Source organism: Columba livia, chromosome 1, assembly GCF_036013475.1.
Source record: "Columba livia isolate bColLiv1 breed racing homer chromosome 1, bColLiv1.pat.W.v2, whole genome shotgun sequence".
Taxonomy (NCBI): Eukaryota; Metazoa; Chordata; class Aves; order Columbiformes; family Columbidae; genus Columba; species Columba livia.
Window position 1 is genome coordinate 63,424,016 of NC_088602.1, and position 27,494 is coordinate 63,451,509.

At 40.2% G+C, this 27,494-nt stretch overlaps 1 long non-coding RNA gene across 1 annotated transcript in view; it reads left to right on the plus strand.

Moving 5' to 3' along the window:
• The first annotated feature begins 7,550 nt into the window (after nucleotides 1–7,550).
• LOC135579157 (uncharacterized) overlaps nucleotides 7,551–27,494 on the plus strand; it is a 54,381-nt gene continuing 34,437 nt past the window's right edge. Inside the window, exon 1 of the long non-coding RNA XR_010471682.1 lies at nucleotides 7,551–10,315. This is a non-coding gene — a long non-coding RNA (uncharacterized LOC135579157). The remainder of the gene's footprint in view (nucleotides 10,316–27,494) is intronic.

Below are 27,494 nucleotides of genomic sequence, written 5' to 3' on the forward strand. Positions count from 1 at the left end.
AGCCTGCAAAGGTTTAAGCCAATCGTAGTACTCTCATTTTGTACCCCCTCTCTGAACAGCAAGGATTAATGGAAAGATGTAAGCGCTCTGATCTTTCCTGGCAAGACTGTTACAGAAATAATCAATTAACCTTGGGAGATCAAATTGACAGAGCTTAAGCGTGAAGTTATTTAAAATGCCAGACTATCTAGGCAGACGAATACATTTGTTGTAATACTAAATGGAGAATGAAAGTATTTTTCCAAACTTCACTTTTCTGAACTGATTTAACATTATTTCCCCAGGAGTCAACTCTGCCTTTTTCTGTGTGCACTTTAACACATTAAAACAAAATGAGATTTGATGTACTCCACAAAGAGACGAGTGATTTTTCTCTCTTCCTTCATGGAGTGGGAGGGTTATTATAGAAAATAGCCTATAGTAACCTCATGCTTTTAGCTCTTTACTTTTGTTTATTTGACAATTTGATTATTTGGGTTCTTGTCTTCTGTGGTGATTCTGGTTGGTTTGCATTCTGGCTAAGTCATCTGCTGCTTCATCTATGGGATAAGAGTTCCTTTTGTCCTCACAAATACAAAGAATGTGAATTATTGTATAATATCAGTTATTTTTATCAAATACAAGAATCCAGTTACACGTTCTTTAAACAATCAATTTAACTTCATTTGGTTTGAAAAGAGAGCAATTTTATTTTATTAATGTGCTTTGGGCTGTGTTATTCAGAATAATAACCTCTCTAGTATTTTATCACGCTGTAATGAGATGAGGACAACATCAAGTTGTAGCAGCATCAGGCTGTAACTCTAGGCCCACGGCTGCAAGCTTCAGCTGTGATCCAGCATGTAAGACTATGCTTAAAGTAAGCACGCAAGCAATGGCAGTGCTTCTGTGCTTGAAAGTTACCGTGCATATACACACAAGCTTAAGTCCTTCCTTTAAAGAGAATTTGTGGGCAGCCCTATTGATTCAATTGGTACAGGTTATTGTTACAAGAATGGCACAAATTTTACCACATGAATTTTAAATCAGTTGTTTTGTTGAAGTAGAAAATGTGTTGCATTTGATCCCCTCACATTGATACTTTCGTCCATTTCATCTTTTTGTTACTTTTTCTTTTTTTCCTTAATTTACAATGTTGCAGCAGTCTATATTAAATGCAGCAATTTAATTCAAGAATGCACTAGAGCTTAATTCGAGTTTTATTATCTGAATTTACATATTTAACTCCAAGCTAAACAGAAAGTACAAATGCATTTAAGCCAGTAAGGAAACATTTGCACACAAAGACATATGGGCTGAATCGTAAAGATACAGTGTACAAACCAGCTCAGATTGATCAAGTTCATCCAGCTGCACTTTGCTAGTAGCCACACCTTTCAGAAATTGTCATCCCCAACCATTTGTTCCCACACCAGCACTGGAGGTTACACAGAGGAATAAAGTACTATTATCTATGTGTCCCCCAATCTAAGGCAAACTGAGATTATTTTAGCCAGTGCAAGTTGTGACTTGAGCTAACTCAGTTGTCTTTGTCTGAAGCAGGGCAAGGAACATCCACTGAGCTCTTCTCCTGACCCGCATTTCAGCTGGTGGTGACAAGCTGTTGGGAGTACTGATGTGATCGACCCCTTCAGCTGGCTCCAGAAAGGGCATCTGTCCCTGCTCTCCTGCTTCCGCTCCTTGACTATGTACCCTCTATTCACTCAGTTCTCCTCCAGACCATGAAGCGGTCAGCCTAAAAGGGAAGCGAGGAGAGGAAGCAGAGGAAGCTCTTGGTGGGACTGGCACTCAAGACAGATGATGTAAGGGAATGGGCAACAGTTAGGACCAAAACCAATGTGTGAAGAAGGGGTTAGTTATAACACAGATGTCTGAGGAAATTATTTTTTGGACTTGCAAGAAGTGAGAGGAGAAGCCATCTGGAAGGTCTTGAGCTTTTACATATAGGTAGAAACACTAGAAACTGTCAGCAAAGGGACAGATTTATGGACAATGAATCAATGAAAAGGTGAGTACATGCTGCAGAAGCCACAAACAAACTATTGGCCAATCCCTGATTAAAGATACTCAGCTCTCAGTCAAATGCTCTCTTTATATGTTTTTCATTGAGCACATGTCCTTCCTCAAGCTTAAGACAGTGCATCAAACATGAATGATACTTTTCAAAGGCTTTCAAGTGGCAGGATTCCTTTACAACATAGTCTGGCCAGGACAGTTCACGGCAGCAGAAAATTCCTGGATGTTTTTCAATTGTAAGAAGTCTGATCTGAAGGAGCAAATGAGTTAGTAGCAAATTATATTTCTTCCAAAAGATAGAGCTGGAAGATCATTTGAAGACAAGAATTCCCCATACTTGGAAAAACTATTCTGAAAAAAACAGGCCATGATGGGTTGCAAATTGAACACAAACTCTCAGTATACTACTGTTGTAAGGTACTAGTACAGCTCTTCAGTTCGTAAAGAAGCAGGAGTAGAAAGTAGGACTGCTGAGATTGTTTTTTTCTACTGGTTGTTTTGTCCCCAGTTCAAGAACAAGGATAATAAATTAAAGGGACTCTAAAGAAGAACCACAAAAATGTTTTAAAAGTTGGAAACATGATTTAGAGCAAGAGAAATTCAGCTTGTTTAACTGAAAAATGAGAAGGTTAAGAGGTGAGTTGATGGCAGTTTGTAACTATAAACACAAGGAGCAGAAATATGTTAATGGAGGGCTCTTCTGACTAGAATACAAACAAGTGAAAGAAAGAGGGTACAAACTTCAAAAGTGACAAATAGAGTTCAGGAAAAACAGCTTTGTCCTTAACAGTAAACATAATTAACCCCTCAAATAATCTGTATCTATGGTTGATTCTCCATCTCTTGAGACTTCATGTTTTACAAAATACTATCCCTAAGACCAAATAAAACTTATTCTGCAAAGCCCACAGCCTGTATATACCAGTAGTTGTAACAGCTGACTGTAATAGCTCCTTCCAGCTTTACAATGTAGGTCACTTCTAATCAGCGATAAATTAATTGGAGCAAAGGAAAACTTAACAAAACAAATTCTAGAAGAAAAAAAGCAACTACATAACTTCTATTAAAAAAAAAAAAAACAAAAACAAAAACAAAAACAACAACTTTTATTGCTATAACTTGCCCTTGGGTTTTAAAGTTCACTTCTCTACCGACCACAGCCACTTGTATACTGAAGCACTGTTACACAGTAAATGGTGTAAATGCAGGTTTTTCTTTCAAAGTCCAGCTTTAATATAATACAATGTAAATAATGGTGCTTTTGCCTCCCCTGGACAATCTGCATTAAGCATTCTCCAGCCAGTGCCAACATGGCACCACAAAGGGAGAGAAGTGCAGCAAGCCCATGGTGTGTCAATGGTACAAGGTCCCTGTGAACATCCTGGGTGATTTGTCCACTGGTTTTTACTCAGCAAAACCACTATTCTGTAGTCCACCTTTATAGGAGCTCTTGGCCTTCACTGTTCATAGCAAATAACCACCAAAGGCAGTTGCCAAAGGGTGTGCCCGAAAGAAGAGCAATGACTCAGGGAAGTCTTCTAATTTTAAAAGCAGGAATGTACATCTCTATCACACCCCATGGTCTTACAGTAGGAATTCCAAGTAGCGTATGTTGCAGAGGTTGAAGCCCCACAGCATGAAGGTAATGACTCTCTTCCAGGCACATAACGGGAAAAGTAATGTATGTCCTGGAAACATATCCTTGCTTTGACAGGGACACTTGCTGCTCCCTTTCTTTTCTGTGCAAGGATGAGAAAAGGCAAAGACAAGACAAGCCATGGTCACATAGCAAACTGTGTGCTTTCTCTGCAAGACTCCAGTATAAATGCACCACAACAGACCTTAAACTGTACACACAGATGCAGCATAACAGGTGATGGTCCTGCTGAAACCATCGGCATTACAGTGCTGCTTCGGTATGTACACTGGTTAATTGTAGTCAAATCCTGAGGTGCATTAGGATCAAACTGGCTTCTGTATCAAGCCAGAACACCTCTTCTGCCTTCGTTTCTTTGGCTGTTACCACCTATTACAGCCTCAGGGAAGTGCAACCTGCCATCACATTTGTCCAGCGCCAGACTGATGGGCTTTGCCCCTGCAGATTCCTTTGGGATTATATTTAACAATTTAATATTTCCAATGCTGCTAAGTGATTGTTTATCCCAAAGTAAACATAAAGGTTATGGAAAATTATATGATTGGTCTGCTTTCCCATGGAAACAACTGCTAGCATTTTTATCTTAGATTTTCTGTTATTGTAGCACTAGAGCAGAGGGCCTGAAAGTCCTTATTCCAGAAAAGATAATTAACATAAAAAGCAAAGGACATAATGGAGAAAATAGCAACAGCATTCGTAAAAACAAAAACAAAAACATCATTCCATCTTCTGTGAAACACATAGATGTCAGCATCTATGCCCCCAGGCATTGAAGAACAATATGTACAACAAGGCAAATCTGTCTAGCAATCACTGCAAGTCCAAATATTAGGTATCTGCTCCTGAAGACCTGCCTGCCTATGCCTAGTGACATCTCCCATAAGACGAAATCTTCAACTCACGTGTAGCTGCATGTAAAAGCAGTAGAATGACACTGAAGTGTGTCAGGCTAAGGAGCTGCTACCTGTGGCAGATTTGGCGTTTTTTTTTCAGATCTGTGTAGGGTCAAACAGAGTTAGAACAGGAATTTAGGAAAGAAAATTCCATCCTGCTAGGCTCTTATAGAACCTAAGTTTTCATGTCAAGAAATGCAATACTTGTAGCACTTACCCATCCATATATAATATCTGGGTAAGAAGTATCTTGTAAGTGCAAAATCTTGTTATCATCCTTAGTTTAATTTACAGTTATTAATTTGCTTTACTTTGGGATCATAAGAAGTAAGTAATAACCTTTCTTGCAGAAGACAGAACTTTGAAAACTTGCTCATGCTAATTCAACAGCTGGTAACATTCAGACATGTTGGAAACAAAGCAAATGTTCTTTCAAACAGGAATTTAGCAAATGGAACATATAAGGCAGCAATAATGTTTTACCTGTCAGACTTTTACTGCAGAAAATGGGGTTTGGATAACGAGGAGAGAATACAGAAAATCAAAAGATAAAGGAAAATAACACAAAATGGAGAAAAACAGGAGCAGGGGCAGAAAAGAGATGGTTAAAGGAGAAAAATGTTTTGCAAGGATATAAAATAAAAGTAAGGTAACAGCTAGCTATTGAATAAAAACGCAAGAATTGAGGTTCTGCAATAAAGAAGTGATGAACTGAGGCACCAGGAGAAAGGATTATAACAGAGAAGATTTAATACAATGTAGTTGGGAAACAAGACTAAAAAAACTGTAAAGCATAAAACAGTGGCAGACAGAAAGGAATCAGGGGAGAGAGAAAATACAAAAACTGAAAACAAGAAAAAAATGGATGGCATATTTCCATTTACTAAGCAGTCTACTGAAGGATAGAGGACCGGACAATAAACTAAATACAGTTTGCTTCTTCTATTCTTCTGCTTTATTGGATGATAAGAAATGCTAAACATGGACTTGAAATTGGGTAAGAAGCAAATGTGTAGAAGTCAGTATACTTACTAGCCTGAAAATGCTATCTAGCCATTAAGTATATTTTAGCCTAGATTCCTAAAAAGAGTAGCCTTATGCATTTTTGCTCTTCAGCTATCCCGCTCTCTCGCATCCCTACTAGCTTTTGACAACTCCAACCAAGAGTGTCTCCAAGATACTGAATGTTTACTTGTTTCAATGAAAGCAGCCGCAATGAAAAGGCAAGAAATCGAAAGCAATCCCTACCCACCAATGGCAGAAGATTGCAGTACACACACAGATGTTCTCTCTTCTGCAACCAGTAAATAAACACCGCGCAGTTAATAAGCACAGATGCTGCACAGAATCACCCACAAGACATGCTGCTTCTTGTTCAGCTGGTAGCTGGAGACAGAAGGGGGAAACTGGTGATCTGTAGAAGGCTCATCAGGGAGTTTTAAAAATCTGGGAAGTTGTGGGGCATTGTAAGAAATGCTGTGGGGTGGTCAAAATATAGTAATAGTGCATTAGTGGAGAAGAACTCCAGCGTGGGGGTGTGGGGAAGGAGATCCCTTGAGGTCCTGGGGAGGGGCTCAGGCTATTGTGGCGGGGAAGCCACAGGGCACAGGGAGGAGAAGCAGAGTCCATACAGCACGGTGCTGTAGGAAATTTCTTCACAATGAGGGTGCCAGAGCACTGGAACAGGCTGCACAGGGAGGTTCTGTGGTCTCCTTCTCTGGAGACATTCAAAACCTGTCTGGGCGTCTTCCTGTGTAACCTCATCTAGGTGTTCCTGCTCTGGCAGTGGGATGGGACTAGATGATCTTTCGAGGTCCCTTCCAATCCCTAACATTCTGTGAGTCTGTGAATGAAGGATGTGAATCTACAGGAACCCAGGCTTTCCCCCTCCACTCCTCCTGAAGCTCTTTGTTTCCTCAGCACACCTAGTGACTTCACTAGTGTTCAAGGGTGAAATTCTGTTAGACTGTTAAATGCTTACAGGCATTTAGAACGCTGTTTGAGTGAATTGCTCATAAAGTATGCATTTGTAAAGGAAAACAAGGGGAAGCTGTGCCATGTTTGAGGCAAAAAGACACTTTTCTAATCGTAGTTAGGCTGGTATAATTCAGAAGTAACACCAAGCTGACCTGATGCAAGAAGTTGTTTTACAATCATGAGCAAAAGATAAAACATGTTCATGCTGTCAGTGATGTCCACATTTTATTATTTTAGCTATGTCAGGAATCTGGATGTTCGTTTGTAAAAAATAGCTTTTACTAGCGCTTTAAAAAAAAGTAACCAGAAGGTCATCAACAAGGGAGCTGAGAGAATAATATAACATGAATAATGTATTAAATTATTTCAGTCTTTATCTATTAATGAATTATCTTCAATCATCTTGTAATTTTCTTGAATGTATTTGTAATTCAAAAGTAGTCCCCATGCAATTTCTCAAAAAAAAGTATTTCTCTAAACTTTTCTTGGTCTTTTTGTGGATAGAAAGTAGTTGAAATTTGAATTCAATTAGTTTGTTTTTAATAGGACATACAGAGTTGGAGTTTCTATTTCTGTTCTGTCATAAACACATCATGTTACCCATAGGGCATTAAAATTTTAACCATGAAATCTCTTCTTCTAATATATTTTTAAATGTTCCTTTTCCACCTATATTCTAATACGACCTGCAGTGTGCTAAGGCAATCACTGAAATTCAACACCTAGTGTGCCCAGTCTTGGCACAATTTTTTCTTCCTGAAAGAACAACCTCTGCTATGGGTGTTGACTCACCTCTTGAAGAATTTAAGTGCTACAAAGCAATAAAAAGAATATTTTCTTTCAGAACACAATGAATGTTATTGGCATAGTGGCTGACCAGGCCTTTTTTTTCCTGTATCAGGCTATAAATTACTCCCAATTACTTTAATGGGAGTCTTTGGTGGTCCCTATATGTAAAGACACAAATTCTCATTCCTCTTTCCAGCACACCAAATAATAGCTTGCACCCCACTGACACTTTTACACTTCTTAGATATTGTGAGTAGACTTTGTATTTACCTCTAATACTTTAAGTTATAATAGTGACAACCATACCTGCATTGGAATCCAGCAGTCACAATATGCATCTGAGAAACACATTATTTTTCATTTACATGGCATAGTTACAGAATCAAAGGATATCAACATGCCAAATAGAGCCAACATATTTTTATAGATACGTAGCTTATACAACTCCTTCCAGCGTGAAGATATGTGCAGAAGTCCCTTCCATGTGAAGATACAGCAGCCTATCTGCGTCTTCTTCCAAGTTCCAAGCTCTTTTCTGTCGGTCACTCGTCCATTCATGTTGTTGGCACAGTCTTTGTTTTTAACTCAACCTTTAGCCAGATGTGACTTCACCAGCTATTCCACCCAGGGCTCTGCCCAGAGCCTGGGGGTGTGAGAGCGACTATGCTCATCACATCCACCCACGGAATTTGGATCAAGCTATGACTGTGGTACTACAGCAGCTGCAGACCCTCTTCCAACTGCCCCTTCTGCTAACTTGGTCCCCATGGAGAAAAACCTTGGTGGGAGGACACAAACATCTGTAATCGAGGTTGACATCTGAACACAGTCACTAAAATATTTTGGGTTTCTTGGTATCAGTTCTGGGAAGAAGCAGTTCACAGTGAAAGCAAAGTATTTTTTTCTCCCCCGGAAACATCAAGCATGCTTTAATCCAAGTACTATATTCTTGTGAACAGAATCAAAGAATTTAAGAAAGTACTCAGAGACACAGAGTTTCCACATTCCATTTTAATTAAAGGCTATAAATACTCATAAAGAGAGGCTGGCACACAGCTCTAGGGATCAAGCTGAGTAATCCTCATCTGGAGCTTTCTTGTATTTATATGATCATGTTAAATCTTGATAAGACAGTGACTTATCTAAGGCTGAAACTTGCAAAATCTCTATTACATAACAAAGCACATTCTGCAATGCTTTTTAATACCATAACAGATCAGTTAGGCTCATCTCCAGAGGGGTCCAATACCAACTGGAAGCCCACCTTGGCTCCCAAAGGACAGTGTTCTCCAGTGACTTCAAACAGGTGTGAAATCCTGCCTGGCCCCAGCTATAGTAAGGACAAAACAGTTGTCAGGCAAAATCGAACAAGCGGTTCCTAGTCTGGTTGCTGGATCTCAGTCAGTGATCACCCATGGTGAGCGAGGAGCAAATGCAACAGGACCAATCAAAAGAAAAAAAAGAAAGAAAAAGGCGGACTGGTCCCATAGTACTACTTGCTTGCACAAATCCCTCCATATGCCACCAAGGAGTGTGATGTGTGGCAGATCTGTATCGCACAGACACAGGAATGCCTGCATGAACGGAAAGACTGAATCCAGTGAGCAGAGTTTCAGCACGTGAGCCTTTATGTGGGAGCTGAAAATATAAAGGGAGGGAGAGGAGCTAGTGATCATAAAACTCCCTGGCACCAGCTGACACAGCAAGGGCAGAAAGGACACATGTAATTTTAATCTTTCCCCCACGTGAGTGGTTTTTCCTTCCCCTTAAACACAGTGAAGATGCTTACTCTGACCATAGACTGTTCAGCAGGGACACTGCCTGACTTAGTAAAAGCAATTTCTGTTCATCTGGCAAAGTTGCCAGTCTCCATTTGCAGGCTCATACAGTCTGTGCCAGAAAACAAACAGGAGGCAATGGTGGGAAAAGAAGGGGAGACTCCAGTCCATACAAAGACTGCCCCTTTCAATAGCACATCTTTGTCCAGGTAGGTCAGATCCTGAGCATCTCTGCCTTCCTCCCAGCTTTTGCAACTGCTCTTTTAGACCATTTTGGTTCCATGCATCAAGAACCCGTCTGCACAGCAACCACACAGACCCTCTTTCAGCCAGTTTTCTCCAGAGGCTCCTTACTCCCATTGGGAACGAACTCCACAACTCAACAGCCTTCCCCTGTTGCAGCTTGCTTTAAAGGTCATTTTTGCAAAGAAGTGTACAAAATTACCACCAGATCTATGTTTTCATACATATATAAAAATATATCTAAACATATAAAAATACATATATAAAAAATTGTTAGCCTAAACCAACATGTGTTTACTGGATTTGAAGTTAGAGGGGGAGAGAACTCCCATTGCATTTTACCTTCACAATGGTGCTGGAATGGTTGAATAAAGTGTGGCCCCGCTGCCCATATGCCATTCAGCTTCTGTCTGTCTTTTTGTTTACACTGGGAATACAATAGAACTATAGTCCTTCCAATGCATCATTTATAAGTGTATTCTACCTCTGAATGTACAGACAGAACTGGCTCTGTGAATGAGCTCTGTGAATATTGCCAAGACACTGTGCTTTGTTCAGCATTATTCTTCACAATAGATACCACACTTTGGAAGTAATTTTAAAAAGGGAATCAAAATAGTGGTACTTTTAGCCTTTGTTTCTTTTATACCACACTGCATTCTCTGTCTCTCACTCAGCTGCTTCTATTATACTGACAAATTAAATAAACCACTCCATTGCTAAAGAGGCTTGGGCGGGCTGGGCTTCGGTACACTGCTGCGCTAGGAAGTTGAAATAAACATTTATGCCGGTTTTATTCTTAACAAATTTAAGCTAACTTTGGTCAAGCGTCTTTTTTTTTTCTTTTTTAATAAAAGGAAGGGGGGCAAAAAGAAAGAAGTACTTCAAATTTTTGAGCCGATCTGCAGCATCAAGGGATCTGGCATCTGAAGCAATGGAGTAATGAGAAGCCATGTGTCCAGGTAATGAGCCCATTTTTTTAGTGCTCCGCTATTTAGAAGTGCTGCGAGTTCATTCCTGCCGTGCGGCCTCTGGGACAGGGACTTGGTGAGTCCGGGCAGTGGTGTGGTGCAGATAGTGGTCTGGTTGTAGAGGCTCGCTGCGAACAACTTGCAAACTTCTGCAGCAAACTTTCCACTGGATCTGGGAATTTTCCTCTCCTGCTGCAGGCACAGCTCTGTTTTGCAAGGCAGCTTGTTTGCATGCTGATCAGTGTACAGAAATAAGGGCAGGTGGGGGAATGTTGAGCAAAGTGTGATGGATGGCGGGGGCAGGTCTGGCTGCTTATAGGTGTAGATTTATAGACAGATGGACAGGTAGAAAAATATGTTGATTTGTATTTTGGCTATAGGCTTGTATTCCCATTGCATCTGTAGCAAAGAGAGAACTAAGAAACTGAGGAGAGTGGTAATGTGACTTTTACCTGCATCTAGGTGCTTTCTGAGTTGTGGCTCTTTTCTTCTGGAGGCAGTGAGACAGGAGAACTGGGGAGCAATTAGTAGTGGTCTGCTTGTGTGTAGATAAGGTGTGAAAGGCCATCCTCCGCATTTGCAAGCGCTGGGGTATTGGTGGGGCTGTACGCTGTTTAGAAAGGCTTGTCCATATAGTCCAGTATTCTTGAAAATACTGCCAAATGAATGGCGTTATTTTCCCAAACGAGATCAGGGTAATGAGTGCAATGTTGCCCGGATTAGGTCTGAAAGCTCCTCCTGGGCTAACAGTGTGTGAATAATGCAGGACCAGTCTCAACCCTGCCGTGCCTTTCCCCTCCTCTCCTAACAAAGCAGATGGACCAGAGGCAGAAGCCTGAGCTAAGGAGGAAAATTATTTTGGTTTTTGGTGGGTTTGTGTTCATTTTAGGGAACCTTAGAAGCAGCCAGCTTCCTCCTGAAATCGTTGCTCAATGCCAGCTGTGGGGCTTTGAAGACTTAAGCCTTCCCTCTGAGGCTGGAAGGCTACAGCACAAGCTGGGGCACTGCCGGCAGGGACACCCCTTGGCCGGCCGGGCAGGGACCAGCGCTGCCAGGAGAGCAGCCAGCAGGGAGCAATTGGGATTCATCTTTTGTTACTGAAGGAAGACTTTTTAAAAAGGGGAGGGAGGAAAAAATAATATTTAAAAAAAAAAGGAAAAATAAAGGGAAAAAAAGGTGAAATTTCCTTGTATTGTCTAGTAAAATTTCCTTTAATTTGTCCCCAGGGACATCCAGCCTCCTTGCGATTCCCCACACATCTCTGTCAACGCCAGCGACTGGGGGGGGTCCCTGGAGAAGGGAGCGGGGGAAGCTGAAGGTCAGGGTTACCCACTGTGGCATGACTTTTAAGCTAAAGGGGTTTTTATTTCTCTTGTTGCCGTGTCAGGTTTAATTTGGCCTGCATTATTCTGGAAGGGTGGGCCTGCTCGTGACAGGAGGGGGTTAAATGGGATTACAAGCTTTAGAGGTTGTCAGCAGCCACCGCTGCCTGGGGATGTTAAATTGCGATTTAATGGTCAGCTTTATCTGTATAGTATCAGTGGAAATCTGCTGTTTTCAGCAACTTAATAGGCACTGTGTTTTCAGGAGGGGCCTTTTTTTTGGGGGGGGGGGGGGAAGCGGGGGGTGAGGGGCCCGCGGGAAGAGCCGGCCCGAGGCGGGGAGCGGGGTCTGGGCTCCGGGCAGCCCCTCAAGCCCCGGGCTCCGGCCGCGCCTGCTTCCGCACGGTGCTGAACTTTGCGAAGGCACCGGGCAGCCCCGCGCCTCGGGACGGGAGACACGAACCGGGCAGCGAGGCCCGCCTGCCGGGACGGGGGCGGTGGGGAGGCGGCTGAGGGGGAGGCGGTGGCCGCCGGGAAACCCACCGGCAAAAGAGCCTCCGGCGCGGGGCCGTCTGTGTGTGTGCTGGGGGTGTTGCGAAGGGCTGTAAAACATGCTGAGGGCAGGCGGAGGGGCCTCGCCGGCAGGCGCCGGTATTATTTGCTGGCGAGGGAAGGGTCAGTCCGGAAGGTTCGGGATTAGGAAATTTAATATCCTGTCAAAATTCTCACGGGGATGAGGCTCGGCCGGGGGAAACGCGGAGGTCTCGGTCGGTTTAAGTGATTTTTTTTCCTCATTGCCAAACACAGCAGCCCCAGTAGCGTGGCCGCACTGAGTGAGGTGGGCTGGGGTTGGTGTTTCCTTCCCCTGCCCTCGCAGGAGTTGCACTCGGGAGTTCTGGCATTGAAAATAAGACAGGCAAAATCATGGTTAACCGCGTACATATTGCATGGCAGGCTGATTTTCCAAGGACGTTTTCTTTTAAAACGGGAGACAGGAGAAGGTGGGAAGAAAAAAAAAACCCACAGTGCAGAGCAATAGCATCATAATAAATAGTAAACTGTGGCCCCAAGAGTGTACTTTTTGGAGCTGATGTATGATATTAAAATACAGTTCCTAAACGAGTAACAAAAAAGATGGGGGGAGGAGGGGTGGAGAGGAGAGGGGGAAAAAAAAAAAAAGGAGGAGGGGGAGAGAAAGTTCCTGTGCACTTTGTTCAAGGTTCTGCACCTCTCTAAGCAGCTGTCACATCCGTACATTATGGTACATTGAATCTGAATGAGGCTCTCCACATCAAAACCTTGCATCCATTATGATATCATCTCCTGCTCTAAGCTGTAATGCTTATTAATTCTGCACCCATACTCTCCAAGCTTCAGCAAATGTATTCCATCAGCCTAGCATTTAATTTAATTAGTACAGCTGGGCTCTCATTCTCCTTTCTGTGTCAGAGGTATTGTCAGCACGTTCTGCTATAACACAATTACTGATTGCTTTTAGATAGGCAGAAATATGATTAGGGTATTGGGTGACTGTATCATAAGCCTTATTAGATTCATTTGAAATCTGGAGATAAATAGGAAACTTTTATTTGCAGTGTAATGAGATTATGCTTATTAGGCCAAGGCCTCACAACCTTTTGCAAAGAACATAGTGTATCACTAGGATTATACTCTGGAACCACACTTTTTTGCTCATAGCATCCAAGCAATTTCTCAGCAGCTTTGAGATTTAACTGTTGTAGCCCTGTACACATTTTAGAATTGTTTTCTGGCCCAGTGACTTTCTTCTGTGATATACTGTGCATACCTTCCACCATGTGTTTTCTTCAGCTTAAACCCAAAAATGTGAGGAAGATGTTTTATTCAACAGAGGAGAGATGTTTGGGTGAACTGTGGCCATGTGTAAATGGGTAAACATGCTGATGCATTAGACAGAGGAGTTTTTGCCAATACCATTCTTTTTCTGTAGACTCTTTTTTCTTTTTCTCTTTGTAGGAAGCTGCAAAAAACATTTCAGGATCAGCAGTTATCAGAAGCTAAAAAACATTGCCGTTCAGATACTTCTGACGCTTAGTCTTCAGATAGAAATAATAAGTTAATTTTCTTGTGTAAAAAATCCTGGAAATGTCACTTCCAGAGAGAGTGCGTTTAAATCTTAATGTATACATCACAACCTTTTGTATTATACTATCCTGACAAAACACGTGGCATAGTGTTTGAGAAGCAAGAGTTATGTTTTTAAAAGTTCATTTATTACAGGGATTCAGAATTCTGATCTGGTAATTTCCCTGTAACAATCAAGGGTACAAACAACCCATCACTGACTTGACAGGTTATAGAAAGGAGTCCATCAATTCTAACACTGGTGTCAAATTTAGGTTTCATTCTGTTTCTGCGTAAGATTTGCTACAAACTCCAGTGGGAGCAAGATGAGGCTCTTACTGGATTCTTGTCCTTTGTGAGTGGTATTACCCAGTGTGGAAGCATTTTGTAATTGAGTGTGGGAAAACCCTGAGCCTAGTTTTCTGTTCATTGTTGTATCACTTGCTCTACACTTAAGGTAGAATTTGTCTCGGTGTCAGTATCTCAGGCTAAGGATCAGACTTGGGAGGAAAATGTGCTTCAGTACTATCATGGTATTTTATTTTGCATTTGCGTAGCATTGAAAGCATGTCTGTAAGGGCTGGCTTGTGTCTGTCGTTAACATGACAGAGACATGTTTGAGTAGCATAACTCCAAGATTTGTGATATTTTAAAACTGTCATGGGAATAAACTTGGAAGAAGTCAGGTAGAAGTTCTTAAAGATGACATTTCTGTATTTCTCATCTAGTTACTAAGGGAACATCCGGAGGGTGAGACTTTTGCCACAGCCTGGTGGAGTCCTTTGCCAAAATGGACTGAGCTTTGGGGTTCCTAGCCCTGCTTCAGCTCGTACTTCTGCAGGTGCCTCATTGTGCAGTTGTGTGTGATTCTCCAACTGGGGAACCTCGTGCTGGAGCTGCACTTTTCACTTTATTGGAGAGTAATATGCATCAGTTTGTAATGGCTACTGGCTTGCTTCAGAAATCACAGTATGCATGCCTAAGCAACGTCAGCAAAACGTTACTCTAAAGGAACGATTCTATAAATTGGGAGACCTCAGTATTATGGAAAAAGAGAAGGACCATTCTTTCCAGGTACAGGCAAGCTCAGGCACAAAACAGTGAATCAGCTCAAGTTACACATCTAGGAGCAGCAGCTTTGCAAGTGCTGAATCTACTAGCAAGTCAAATACTGAAAATCCAGTGTTTCCACTGTGAGTAAGAAGCTAATTTTAATTGTATCGCTTTATAAAGAGAGATGCCACTTTAAATCAAGTGTATTTTGGAAGGGAGGTGATTTCTCTGATAGTTTTAGAGGAGAGAATATCTAGCTTCTTTCTACCAACCGAAAAAAATGATGAACAGCAGCCTTGTTTTATACTGGCTCCAAAAGCAGCACAGATGACAAATGCCACAATTTTCCAGTATGTTGCTTCATCAAGAAAATATTTTAAAGTGTGGTGTAATTGCTGTATGTGAGAATGAACTGGTAGCCCTGTTCATTTGTCCCCCGTCACCATCATCCTGATTTGCAGTGAGCAACAGGGTTATTCACATGCTGAGATTACACACATGCTTCGGTGCTCTGCTGGATCAAGGCCTAATTGACACCCTAATTGACAGGCTCAGTTGAGAGACTGAAGACTAAATTGGGCTTGGAAGCTGAAACGTGATGTATGTTTTTGCCCTCAGAGGTGGTTTGTCCAGGCTGTGTTCGAGATGTGTTACCAAATAATGTGTTCCACCTTCTGCTGTAGCTTTTGTTGCCTTTCTTTTGTGGCTAGAGAGAGGACTTCAGCTACTGGGAAAAAAAATAATAATTAAAAAAAAAGTCCAAACCAATGACATGTGGAATGCTATAATGGAACAAACAGTTTTATCTTTGGTCTTTCTAAAATAACAAGTTTGTTAAAAAAAATACTAACAACCGTTTATTCAAAACCAGTTGATTAAATGAAACTGTAACTAATTGTTAGATGTTTGTTTCATGTAGACTCAAAGGTAGAATCACAACAGAAGTAATTAGGGTAATTATTAAGGTCTGTATTTAATTCAAACCCTCAGAGAATATTGCATATTCATTCAAGTGAGCTATATTTCCTATTAAAAAGATAGTAGTTTCTCAAAGCTTTCATTTACAGGTATGTTTTTGATAGTGTCATTTTATATGGAATCATGTCATCTTGCTCTCTTTCTACTGTGACAGTGTTTGTTATTCATAATGATGGCAATCAAAGGGGAAACGTTACCAGTAATTTCTGTGTACACTTCTAACCCCCAAATATTTGTAATAGTAATTTACCTAAGGCATTTGAGAATTTGAAGATTGGGGTGAACTTGCCTTGATCTCTCTATAGAATGTACTGTGTGCATTAAGATACTAAAGCCAGGCATTTTTATATACTAAAGAAAATGCAGTGAGACATTATTTATAGAGTAACTGAAAAATCGAAGCAGTACTTGTACCCTTTTACTGACAATGAAGAGAAGTCTAACTCTGTTTCAGATATTATTTTCTTCTCTTTAAGACTAGTCTGTATAAAATGCAAAGAAAATCTACAAAAGAAATGTTTGGGGGCATTTACTGTGAGAGGTTCTCAAATGGCTGTTTCAAACTGTAGACTGAAGAAGAATTTGTATCAGAGCATTTTGGAAAAGAAAAGCTTCATGGACCCAGTTCTTACATGTTACTAATCATGCAAGACACAGAATGGCAGGATGTCTTCCAATATTTGTTGCTGGCAGATGACACACACCATCTTTACAGGACAATTGGACCACTGTGGTCTCCTGCTGGATGGATTTAATGCTTGGATTTAAATCCAGATTGTCTTGGTAAAACCAGGTGTTTCTCTTGAATTCCTAAAATGCAAAACTGTGTTGATCAGACAGAGAACAATATTGCTTGCTAAATTAGTAAGTACCGTTCTCTCCCCTTATGCTTCGATCCTCAAACGCTATGCACTGAGTGTGTTTAATAGAAACACACGTCGGATCAAAGTTATCTCAGCCAGATTCCTTCCACTTAAATGATAAGCCACTGGAATTTTGTTAGTGCCATTGTTTAAATAGATACATAACACACTAGAATTAAAAACAGTAATGACAATGGATTTGTATTGCCCTTTTCTATTACTGTAAAAGTACAGTGGTGGTGATAATAACACCTGATTAACCTAATTTTCTTGTACAATGGTAGAAGCATAAGGCCTTAGTATGGAGCCAGCTGTAATGGTCTGATGATGGTCTGCCTTTCTAACCTGCAAACAATCAGTGCACTATGGAACTGACCAAACAACTAAATGAAGAGAAAAAAGTTGATAGAATCATAAAAAAAGGAGTGAACACGGGTTATAGGTGGTAGCATTACAATTCACATAATTACAGCTCTGCAGTTAAAGTCATATCTGCATATTCTTTGTAGTTCACATTTTACTGCCTTAGACATTTTTTTTTCCCACCAAATGTGATATCGCTTCTTATTTGTGACCATTTAAGTGCACGTTGTTAAATGAGAAATAATGCAGGCTCATTACTGAACCATTGGGGAGTACTGAGCTAGCATAGGTGTCTGCTAGAAGGCAGAAAACAAGGGGTTGCACACTGATGAAATCTTTTGGCCACATGACTGCACAAGCATTGTGCTTATGTGTTAGGACTCAGCGTTTTGGTGCTTGGCCACATTTCCAGAAGCATAGCTCTTTAGAGAAAAAATAAAACTTCCTTTCTGCCCCCCATCCAGCTGAGAGGTAAGCCTTGCTCTCTCTACAGTACTCTTCCATCCTCCTAGTAATGTCCTTTCTCTTTCAGGCTACAGGAGATCAGGTAGGATGAGCTCTGCTGGTGTCAATAGAAGTTTTCCATCTACACCCTTCTTTCTCCCACCCCTCCTTCCAAAAACTCTGCAACTTCTCCACATTTAAAATTACCAGTGGCTTTATGAAAAGGCGCTATGAGAAGCTGCAGTGCAGCAGAACTGAATCCCCACATCACCGCTTTGCAGTACAGTCAGGATCTTTATCGTTGAGCTGTAGTGTGTGCATTTCCTAATCCAGTAGTCCATTACTTTATGAATGTATATAAAACTGTTTTGAGAAGAAAGGCTTCACGTGCCTTATAAGCAAGCCAGAGCTGGCCTTCTATATCGTATCATGGCACTGAATTGATCTCCTGTGTCACAGAGGTTTTACAGAATTATTGATTAGATCCATTTGTAATGGTAAAGGAGTTATTTGGTCAGATCCATAATATAAAATACCTTTGCTTTCAGGCACTTATGCATACAGTTTAGAGTGGGCAAAGAAGACGTGGAAACATGCTTTTAAAAGGATGAAATTTTGTAAAATTGCTGTTAACACTTCCTTGGCTTAGGTTTCCATTATGCACCAGCTTGCACCCAAATTAGACAACACATGAAGGTGTTGTTTTCTTTTTTTTTTTTTCTTTCAAGATCTTTGTCTAATTACTGACTTCTCCACAGTGTTTTTGTTGGGATGGACTGTGCCATTAATATTCCTACAAGCCCTCTGCAGGTTATGGTTTGGCATATTTGTACCCGAACAGACAGACTTTTCTCGTCCAATACATCCTATGCAGCAGCAGCCTGGAAAACTACATTATTAGAGGTCATCAGTTGTTATACACATTTTCTCTGCTCCCTCTCTTCACTTCAGTATTAAAATGTTGGGTTTTTTTTTTCTGTTGTTGGCCACGATTTTTTATACTTACAGAACAGTGTGAGGGGTGACGATGAATACTTCTCTTCCCTGCTGCCTGCCTCTGTGCTGCATGGAAAACAAACAGGAGGGCTAAGACCGTATTTCTCACTTTCCTTCAGCCAAGTCCTAGATTCCATTGCCAAGACTGAATATACCAGAGCGCATGATGAGTGTTTATTTCTTAGCACAGAGAGCTGAAGTAACACATGACACCTTAAGAAATGCCACTAAAAGCCAGGAGAGTTAGATTTTATTCCAATCTCTAACTTTTATTTTCCATTTAACCTTGGTGAGAGTTCTGAAATGTGACTGTTGGCTTGCTTAGAAATCTTAACCAACACAGCCAGGCATGTGCCAAACTTTACTTTGACCCTCTGCATCCAGGTTTCCATTTGACTGGATGACAGTGGCCTTGTCTAGTTGGTAGGGGGCTGTGACTCCAAGATTTATGTTGACAGATGTGCAAAACACAGCCTTAGGCAAAGAAAAAGTCAGATCCTTACAACCTTAGGAGTGGTTTCTTTTTGAGGAAATAATGCCAACTATTGATGGTTTGTAATAGTTGTATGATGTCTCTCAGGACACACTGCTAGTTTTGCTGCCATCAGACAATAAATTCAGCTTCTTACACATGGATCTAAATTTCAAGTAGTAATATTGCAGCAAGAGTCTGTGTGTTTTTCAAGCTGATGTGGACAAGATACTGATTTAATTAATCTCAGTGTCTTGTGACAAAAATTACAGTAGGATACCCATATTTCCCTGCTTCAAATATGATTTATATATACCTAAGACCATAGCAGGGTTTAGTGGTCAACAAAATGCAGTCTTGACATTTTTTTAACTATTTTTGGTAGCACCTACTTGGTGAAAAAGAGACTTTCTTTTAATTCAAACAGAATGTGTGTCACACTGGCAGCTTTAGGATATGAGTGTCAGTATGGTGTATATAAAGATCCTCTTCGTCCTCCTCTCTGCAATGTGTTGAATTCTTGAACAGAGCCAGTCACGCTGCTGTGTATGTTGACTGGAGGTTGGGGATAAAGGGTTTTTCTGACATCCACAAAGCATCATCAGCATGGAGGTAGTGTTCCAAGTGAACATAAGAGGCAAACTCCCAATCTGAACACCCAGGTTCACACTGAAAGTAGTCCTGAACTCTGAACTATTTAGCATACTATTTTTGCAACGAAGTTTCAAATGCTGGTAAAGCCTAAATGACACTGTGGAACTCTTGTTTCCCTTGCAGAAGTAAGACTAAAATAATGAATAAAATTACTATGTTGAAAAAAAGTTTGTATTGAATCACTAAGATGACTTTTCTGATTTAAAGAACCTTTTTGCTAGTGAACAATTGCCAAAATTATACGTATTCTTTGGCATCTTATTCAGCAACAGTGTTGAAGGCACCCAATGCTAATCAGATCTGTCCATCGCTACCTTTTTGAAAGATTGCATTCACATTCCATAGGGTATTGGATCAAAAATAATGCTGTGCAATTAACAATGAACAAAATGCCCTCCTAACAATTCCCATGCAACCTCAAATTCTTGCCAGTGTTTTCCAAAGTAAGCAGGGACTCCTGCGACTCAATACAGTGAAATACTGAATAATACCAGCTGCAAAGCCTCACTAGTAATTGATAGTAATTTTCCAGTGACATGTGGTTGAATCTGTTACACACATATATATTATATTTATGTCTTACAAAGTTATGCAATTTTGCATTCAAAACTCCAGGTTAACAGTTTCCTAAAGTAAGCTGGCATGTATAGCACTGTCACTGTGTCAAATAGTGACTCTCTAATTCCAACTCAATTATTGATGATAATATTGAAAGTAAATATTATGGTTATTAGATGTGTAGGCCTAACAGAAACAACACTCAGTCTCTACTCATGTTTGCCATTTTCAGTCCCCCAAAAGAACTAAAACTGATAAGAAAGATTCATTGGGGTTTATGACATACAGCTCCAATGGGGATAATTGGAAGCTTAAGCCCTAATCCTGCAAACACTTAAGCAGTGCTTAACTTCAGTGCATACAGGTTGACTCAAATGCAATTACTTGTTTTTTTTAAAAAAATGCACTTGCTAAAGCATATGATAGAAAGGGGCAGAAATGGGGTTTTATTTAATGATGAACTGCTGAAACTCTTTGCAAGGAAACAGACCTGTGTAATTGCAGCTGACTTCACCATTTTTGCATAGCACATGAGTGTGTGTATACAGTATCCACTTCTCCAATATTCTTCAAGGATGTTGAAATTGTTAATGAAGTAGTGTACTTGTGTTCAAAGGAGAACAATACAAATAGAAAAATAGAAAGCACATAGCAAATAGCAGTATCCTTAAGCTAACCTATACGTGTGCACCTGTCGTATAGTGATTTGTCAATGAAGAAGGTATTGGATGGGTGCAGCTATCAGTGTTTGTGCCTGTCATGAACTCACACAACCTCTGAGTTTTTTAATGTTATCATATTATTTAATTTTATCCTTTTAAACTGAAAGAGCGACCTGAGATCAGTAAGGGGATGGTTTTATCTTAATTATCATTGTTTTCTTCATAAACATGCAGATGTTCAGCCTTCTTGTAACTCCAGTGATTAATTTTTTGATGCATAAGGAGAATGGAGTGAAGTAGTTTCACCTTAAACACTATTAAAACTGGTAGTCTGGTTATATTTATATCAGCAGGACATATTGTTGCTTGTGCCTTTTTAGAAGTTGGGAAAACATCACAGTACAGCTTGGAGTGAGGTTGCTTTTTTCTGCTTTTACTCTCGTGGCAGAGTGCAACATTTGCAGGAATGTTGCTGGGCTTTTTTTAGAAAGACATATTTGTAGATACTTTCCATAGCTCAACTCTAATAAACAAAATTAGCAGTTTCACGTATTCTCATTTTATCTAGTGGGAAGCTCTTAACCAGCACTGCTTCTTCCAGGAAAACACTGGTGGAATTTTTTAAGTGTTTATCCTTCATGTACATAAAACATTTGCAGTGGGTTTTGTACATAATATATGTAAAACATTTTAGAGTTTGAAAACTGTTCTGATTCAGTGAACTTTTGGCTACAAAAGCACACATTTTATATCCTTTTGAAATAAGAGGGAGATTATCTTGGGCTTGTTTTCTTTAGTTCTATACCCAGGATGCCAGAGGCCATGAGTATGTCAGGGTTAAGACCTGAATGCAAGGAAAGCTTGTTGACTGAGAGGTGTGTAGGTGTGAAAAGCAGTTTTACCCAGCCTGTACTTTGAGACCTGGAGGTGTTTCTTTGGTTCTGCACCTGGATGCACCTTCTGGCTGTATCTCACTCTTGGGGGTAGGTGAGAAGGTGTCACACTTGATGTGAAGTTATATATTTCTCCTCTTGATCTCAGATGCCAAAGTGTGACATTGACACTGATGTTGTTGCTGGGGTATTTTTTTAAACAGGTATTCAGAAAGATTTGTCTTAGCTCCTATCTGTAGCTCATCCCCGCCACATCCAGGTTTTTACTGGAAGTAACAACAGGCGTGTTGCTGGCTGGAAATCACTGCATGGTGTGGCCACGCCTCTATCTGGATGACCTGAGGGCACCAGAACGGTGTGGTGTGGTGTGGTGTGGTGTGGTGTGGTGTGGTGTGGTGTGGTGTGGTGTGGTGTGGTGTGGTGTGGTGTGGTGTGGTGTGGTGTGGTGTGGCACACAGGTCCCACCAGCTAGACAAAGCCTTTAAGTGCACAAGTGAGACACTGCTCTTTTTTTGTGTGTGGAGTCTCCACAGAGTGAGACAGTTTCACACACTTTGTAAAGAAAAAGGTTAGAGCATGCCCATCAGATATACTGGACAGGCTTGCCTGTGACAAGCTATGGGACAACATGCCAAGTTAGATGGACCGCATTACAATGAGCAGGAACATCTTCAACTAGATCAGGTTGCTCAGAGCCCCGTCCAGCCTGGCCTTGAAATGTCTCCAGGGATGGGGCATCTCCCACCTCTCTGGGCAACCTGGGCCAGTGTTTCACCAGCCTCATTGTAAAGAAATTTCTTGCTCATGTCTAGCCTAAATGTCCCCTCTTTTAGTTTAAAACCATTACCCCTCATTCTGTCACAATAGGCCCTGCTGAAAAGTCTGTCCCTGTATTTCTTCTAAGCCCTTTTTAAGTATTCATATTTCTTTTCCTTGCCTTTGCCTGTCCTTTCTTCTGAGGTAATTTTAATAATGTATATAAAATCCTGCATTACTTTCCAACTGTAAGGTTCAATATAAAAAATTGAATTAACTAGTTCAGGTTAACCATGAGCTTTCATCCAAAACATGGATTTTCTTTTTTTTAAGTTGAAAATGGATAACCGGATAACCTTCTTTTTCTTCTTTGCTACTCCAATATCCTATACCAGGGTCACCGTTAATTATTTATGTCTAACTGCTGTTCCTTTTGAGAGAGACATTTTCCAAGCAACAAAATATGTGTTTATTATGTAGCATCATAGCAGTAAATGCCGACACATACGTACTATAGGTTCAATATCATGCATATGATAACAGCCCAATTGCACAGGGCTGGTGCAGCAGGACTTTTTCCCAGATGGTGCTAGCTCTCATTGGAAAAGTCATGGTTAGAAAAAAGGATGCATCTGGAAGTTAGAGGAATGGTAACCCCCGTATGTTGCCCTCTACTGCATGGAATGGCTGGGTTTGTCCTTTTACAGTGCATGAAGAAGATAAAAGTTTTCCTAGTACATGAGCTAAAAGATATTTTTTCTTCCATATGGTTTGGGCCTATGTTTTGTCAAGTCGGAGTCACTAGGTTACTTTCTTTCATTTGTCTGAGTCTAGTGGAAGTTCTTGCATTAAATATTCTTCTAAAATGCAAGCATAAATAGTTAATTTGAAGTACTGTTATATGCATACTTTATTAATACACATATAGTTATGACATAGGATTATGTATGTAAGAAATTGCTTAGGTATTTAATGTCATAGTAATATTGAGTGAAAGGCCCATAAATAGCTGATGTTAGTGTACCTGGAAATCTGTTGCAGAATTCCTCTATGATGATATGCGTACAGGTGTTCTTTGTTCAGCTTCTTTGACAAGGATTGACATTTTTGTAAATATTGCATAGAGTAGTTGGAATTACTTGCTGTTTGTATTTGTTTCTGTCACATTACAAGTAGCTTCATGCTCCTTAAATGATCTTGGCATAGTTTCATGTAAGCTAAGATCTAATAGCTTCTGTCTTTTACTTAGGGGCATAACTGTAGAATTTGTGTCATGACAGTTCTGAAATTTAATGAAATAAATTTGTATCCAAATGTCTTGTAAAGATTTTCTGAAAACTTTTAGGAGTGTGTGATCAAAATGTTTGACACTAGTGTCACTATAATGTGTGTGTGTTTTTGTGAGTGTGTACATATGTGCACATACACTATATATGAATACATAGATATATGTATGTGAATATTCATGCATATAGTGACCTCCTGTTCTAAAAATGTTTGAGATTAGTTGAATATAGGGATTTTTTAATTCTGGAATTATATCTTGTAGTGAACAGGAAACATGATTACTCCTAATGGGAATTCTTTCCTTGATGAGATTATATTTCTGTGTGAAGGAGTGTATCTAATACTTTTGCAGGTCAAAGCAGACAAAGGTAGTACTGTTGTAATTATTTTGTTTTCACTGTAAGTGGACACAAAAGGAGCAAGGATATTTGCTAAACTAATATTAGAAGTCTGTAGAAATTAAATCTGATCTGAGCACATTATATATTTACCTGATGAGGGAGGGAAATTTTCACACTTGTTGCTCAAGTAGATACATGAGTTTGGGGTTTATTTTCTTTCTCTTTTTCTATTTTTACCTAGATTTTAATTTAGATGAAGAGGAATGGGAGTGTCTTTGTGGTGTTTGTGTAGTGTATTGATTTCAATGTTGTACTTTAAAGGGCTAATTTACCATGTGTATCTTATCTATATGAGTATGTCCTTCATGTCCAGCCTAATAAATGTTAAGTTCCTGGGGTTTTTTAGTGGGAACAGGATGAATCAATCCCCAGGGCATTCTTCCCTGCATCACAGAGTTGCCATTTTACCTGTTCAGTGTAATTTAACCTGAGTCAGGAAATCAGTTGAATCTATATCTGGAAAACAACCAAATCTAAGAAATAAATGCTCCGCCCATCCCTGGGGATTTAAGGTTTTTCAGTACAGTTGTATTAGAAAGTGTAATAAAGCTCCAAACAGCAAAGTAAGTAAGATAATTTGTTCTGTCCTCAGCCCTCAGGGCCTGACTAGAGATCCTTAAAACCAGTTTGGTGAATGTCTGGCCAATGAAGTTGCCTTTTTTTTCTATCTACCTTTATTTGATAGTTCTTCGAATCTTTTTTTCGGTCTCCAGTTACACAAATCTTTATTAATTTGAGATATGGAAGACAGTAGAGTAAATCCTGAGTTCTTCACCCTCCCATGACCGTACTCTTAAGCCTCAAAGTGAGTCATGGCCAGCAAGCTGGCTGGTGTCTCTGAACTTCTAGTTTCAGCCAAATGCAGGAGAACTTTTGACTCTTATTCTTCATAAAATACTTGGGTTTAGTATATGCCAGAAGTCTTTAGAGAAAACATACTTGAAAAGGTGATAGTAGCCTTACTTCTAGAAAAATAGCTGCAAATCTCGATTTCTTTCCTTTTGACTTTAACCTGGTGTAGTTACTCTTCTGAATTACCCATGCACAATGAAGCACGTCTAAGCAAATGTGTCATCTTCAACTTCGAAAATCTTAACCACTGCTAATTTTGGGGATTGGGAATGGGGAAGGGTTACCTCTGGATTTCTCTGAATTACAGTCAGGTTTGACATTCAAGTTTATGCTGTTATTTGCAGCAATAACAACAATAGCAATTAGATTCAACAGATTTCATCCATAGGTGCCACATTTGCATTTCAAGGGTAGTCCGTGGTGAATGCATTTTATATAGTCACTCCTCAATGAAAACAGCAGTGGTGCGAGCAGTATTAAAGTGGTTAGTAAGGATGCCTCTGCCCAGGCCACCACATAGCAACCACTATGTTTCTAAGGACGAATAGCTCTTGCCTGCCCTAAGCAACTGGATGAGAACATCAAAACATGCCTTGTGAGAGACCTCTAATACCCATTAGCGTTAGCAACTGTTACCTCAATCATGAATGACACAGCCCTAATTATTAAGGTAATTAGAAGTTATAACACTGGCAATATTAAATGGAGAACTTCTAAAGCCCATTAACAATGTTACTTTAAGTGATCTGGCTGTGAACTGTTCAAATCTCTAATTACATTACACGTCTGCCTTAAAGGGTGATGTAATTAAGTGATGGGAGAGGGAATGAATATATAGCAACTACTGTGCTAAACTTTGTAAGTACTATTTTCGCAAAAAGCCTCAGTAATGTCATTATGTCATTTAGGGGTGGGCTTTTTTGCTCAACTGCATACCACATACAGCTAAAAAATATTTACCTTCAGAATATATAAAAATGTTATATCATGGTTTAGAATGATTATGTTACCAAAATCAGGTTGGATTTGCTATGTTATTCGTGCATGACAAAGCCATCAGTGACATATTCATGCCACCTCCAACAGCACTACACTTTCACACCAGCCTTCACCAATATAAGTGGGTAAATGCCAGTATCCTGTATGTCCTACATAAAGGAAAGCTATTTTTAAATAAAGTAGATTGAATGTTGCAAAAATGAGTCAAATTTGTCAAAAGCTAACAACAGTTATGCATGAGTAAGAACAGAGGACAGACTTCTGCAGGTAGGCCTTTAGGTCTTCACCTCATGAATTCTTATTGAGGACTTGAGAGCAGACACCAGCTTCTTCAGATTGGAAAGAAAGGTGGAAGAAAATGGGGATATGGTGAAAAACAGAGTTGGATGGATGGATGGAGGATACTCTATAATTCTCCAGTTGTCTTTGGTGAGTTATCAAAATTGCTTTTCATGTAGTACAAAAAATGGAAAGGAACAGATTAACACTTCCCATATTCAGTAAAAAAGGAACAAAATTAAGTAATTCCCTCTTTTGAGTTCTTTTTATTCAGAAATTGGCTATGTTTTCTAAGCGTGAAAACTCCAAGTTCTAAAAGACAGTTAGATCTAGGTGCCGGAATTTGGTTTTGTGGTTTTGCATCAGCCTTTGACATAACCTCACCATTTATATGTATATGCAGCCACAATAGCAAGGTTTGTTGTCCAATTAGGTGGTTACATTTTAATTTTTTTTTTTTCTGCACTTGGTGGAAGAAGAAAAGGTCCATATGCAACACAGCAGATTATAATCTAAGATCTTTTTTCTGCTCGTTTTTTTCACATTAGATAGTCCATCATGAGCTGAGTTTATTTAATATTTTTAGTGATGATTAATGGATGATACTTATACCCTTCCTCCAAGTTCTGTGGAGTGGTTAAGTGAAGAGAATTTTTACTGCATACTCAAGGAAGCATCACAAGGTTTGTCCCTCACTTTGGTCTGTGGGGACACTGATACACACTCAGCCCTGTGTGAACACTCCCCCGCTTGCAAAGGCACATAGAATCACAGAATTGTAGAGCGGTTTGGGTTGGAAGGGACCTTCAAAGATCATCTAGTCCAGCCCTCTGACATGTGCAGGGACATCTGTCACTAGGTCAGGTTGCTCAAAGCCGCATCTAGCCTGGCCTTGAACACTTCCAATGATGGGCATCCAGAACTTCTCCCAACAACCTGTTCCCGTATCTTGCCACCCTCGTTGTAAACAATTCTTTCCTTATGCCAAATCTAAACCTACCCACTTTCGAATTAAAACTTCTGGCCCTTGTCTTGTCACGTCAGACCTTGATAAAAAGTCTCTCTCCATCTTTCTTACAGGCCCCTTTTAAGTACTGAAATGCTGCAATAAGGTCTCTCGAGAGCCTTCTCTTCTCCAGGCTGAACAACCTCAACTCTCTCAGCCTGTCCTCACAGCAGAGCTGTTCCAGCCCTCTGATCATTTTTGTGGTCTTCTCTGGCCCCTCTCCAACAGG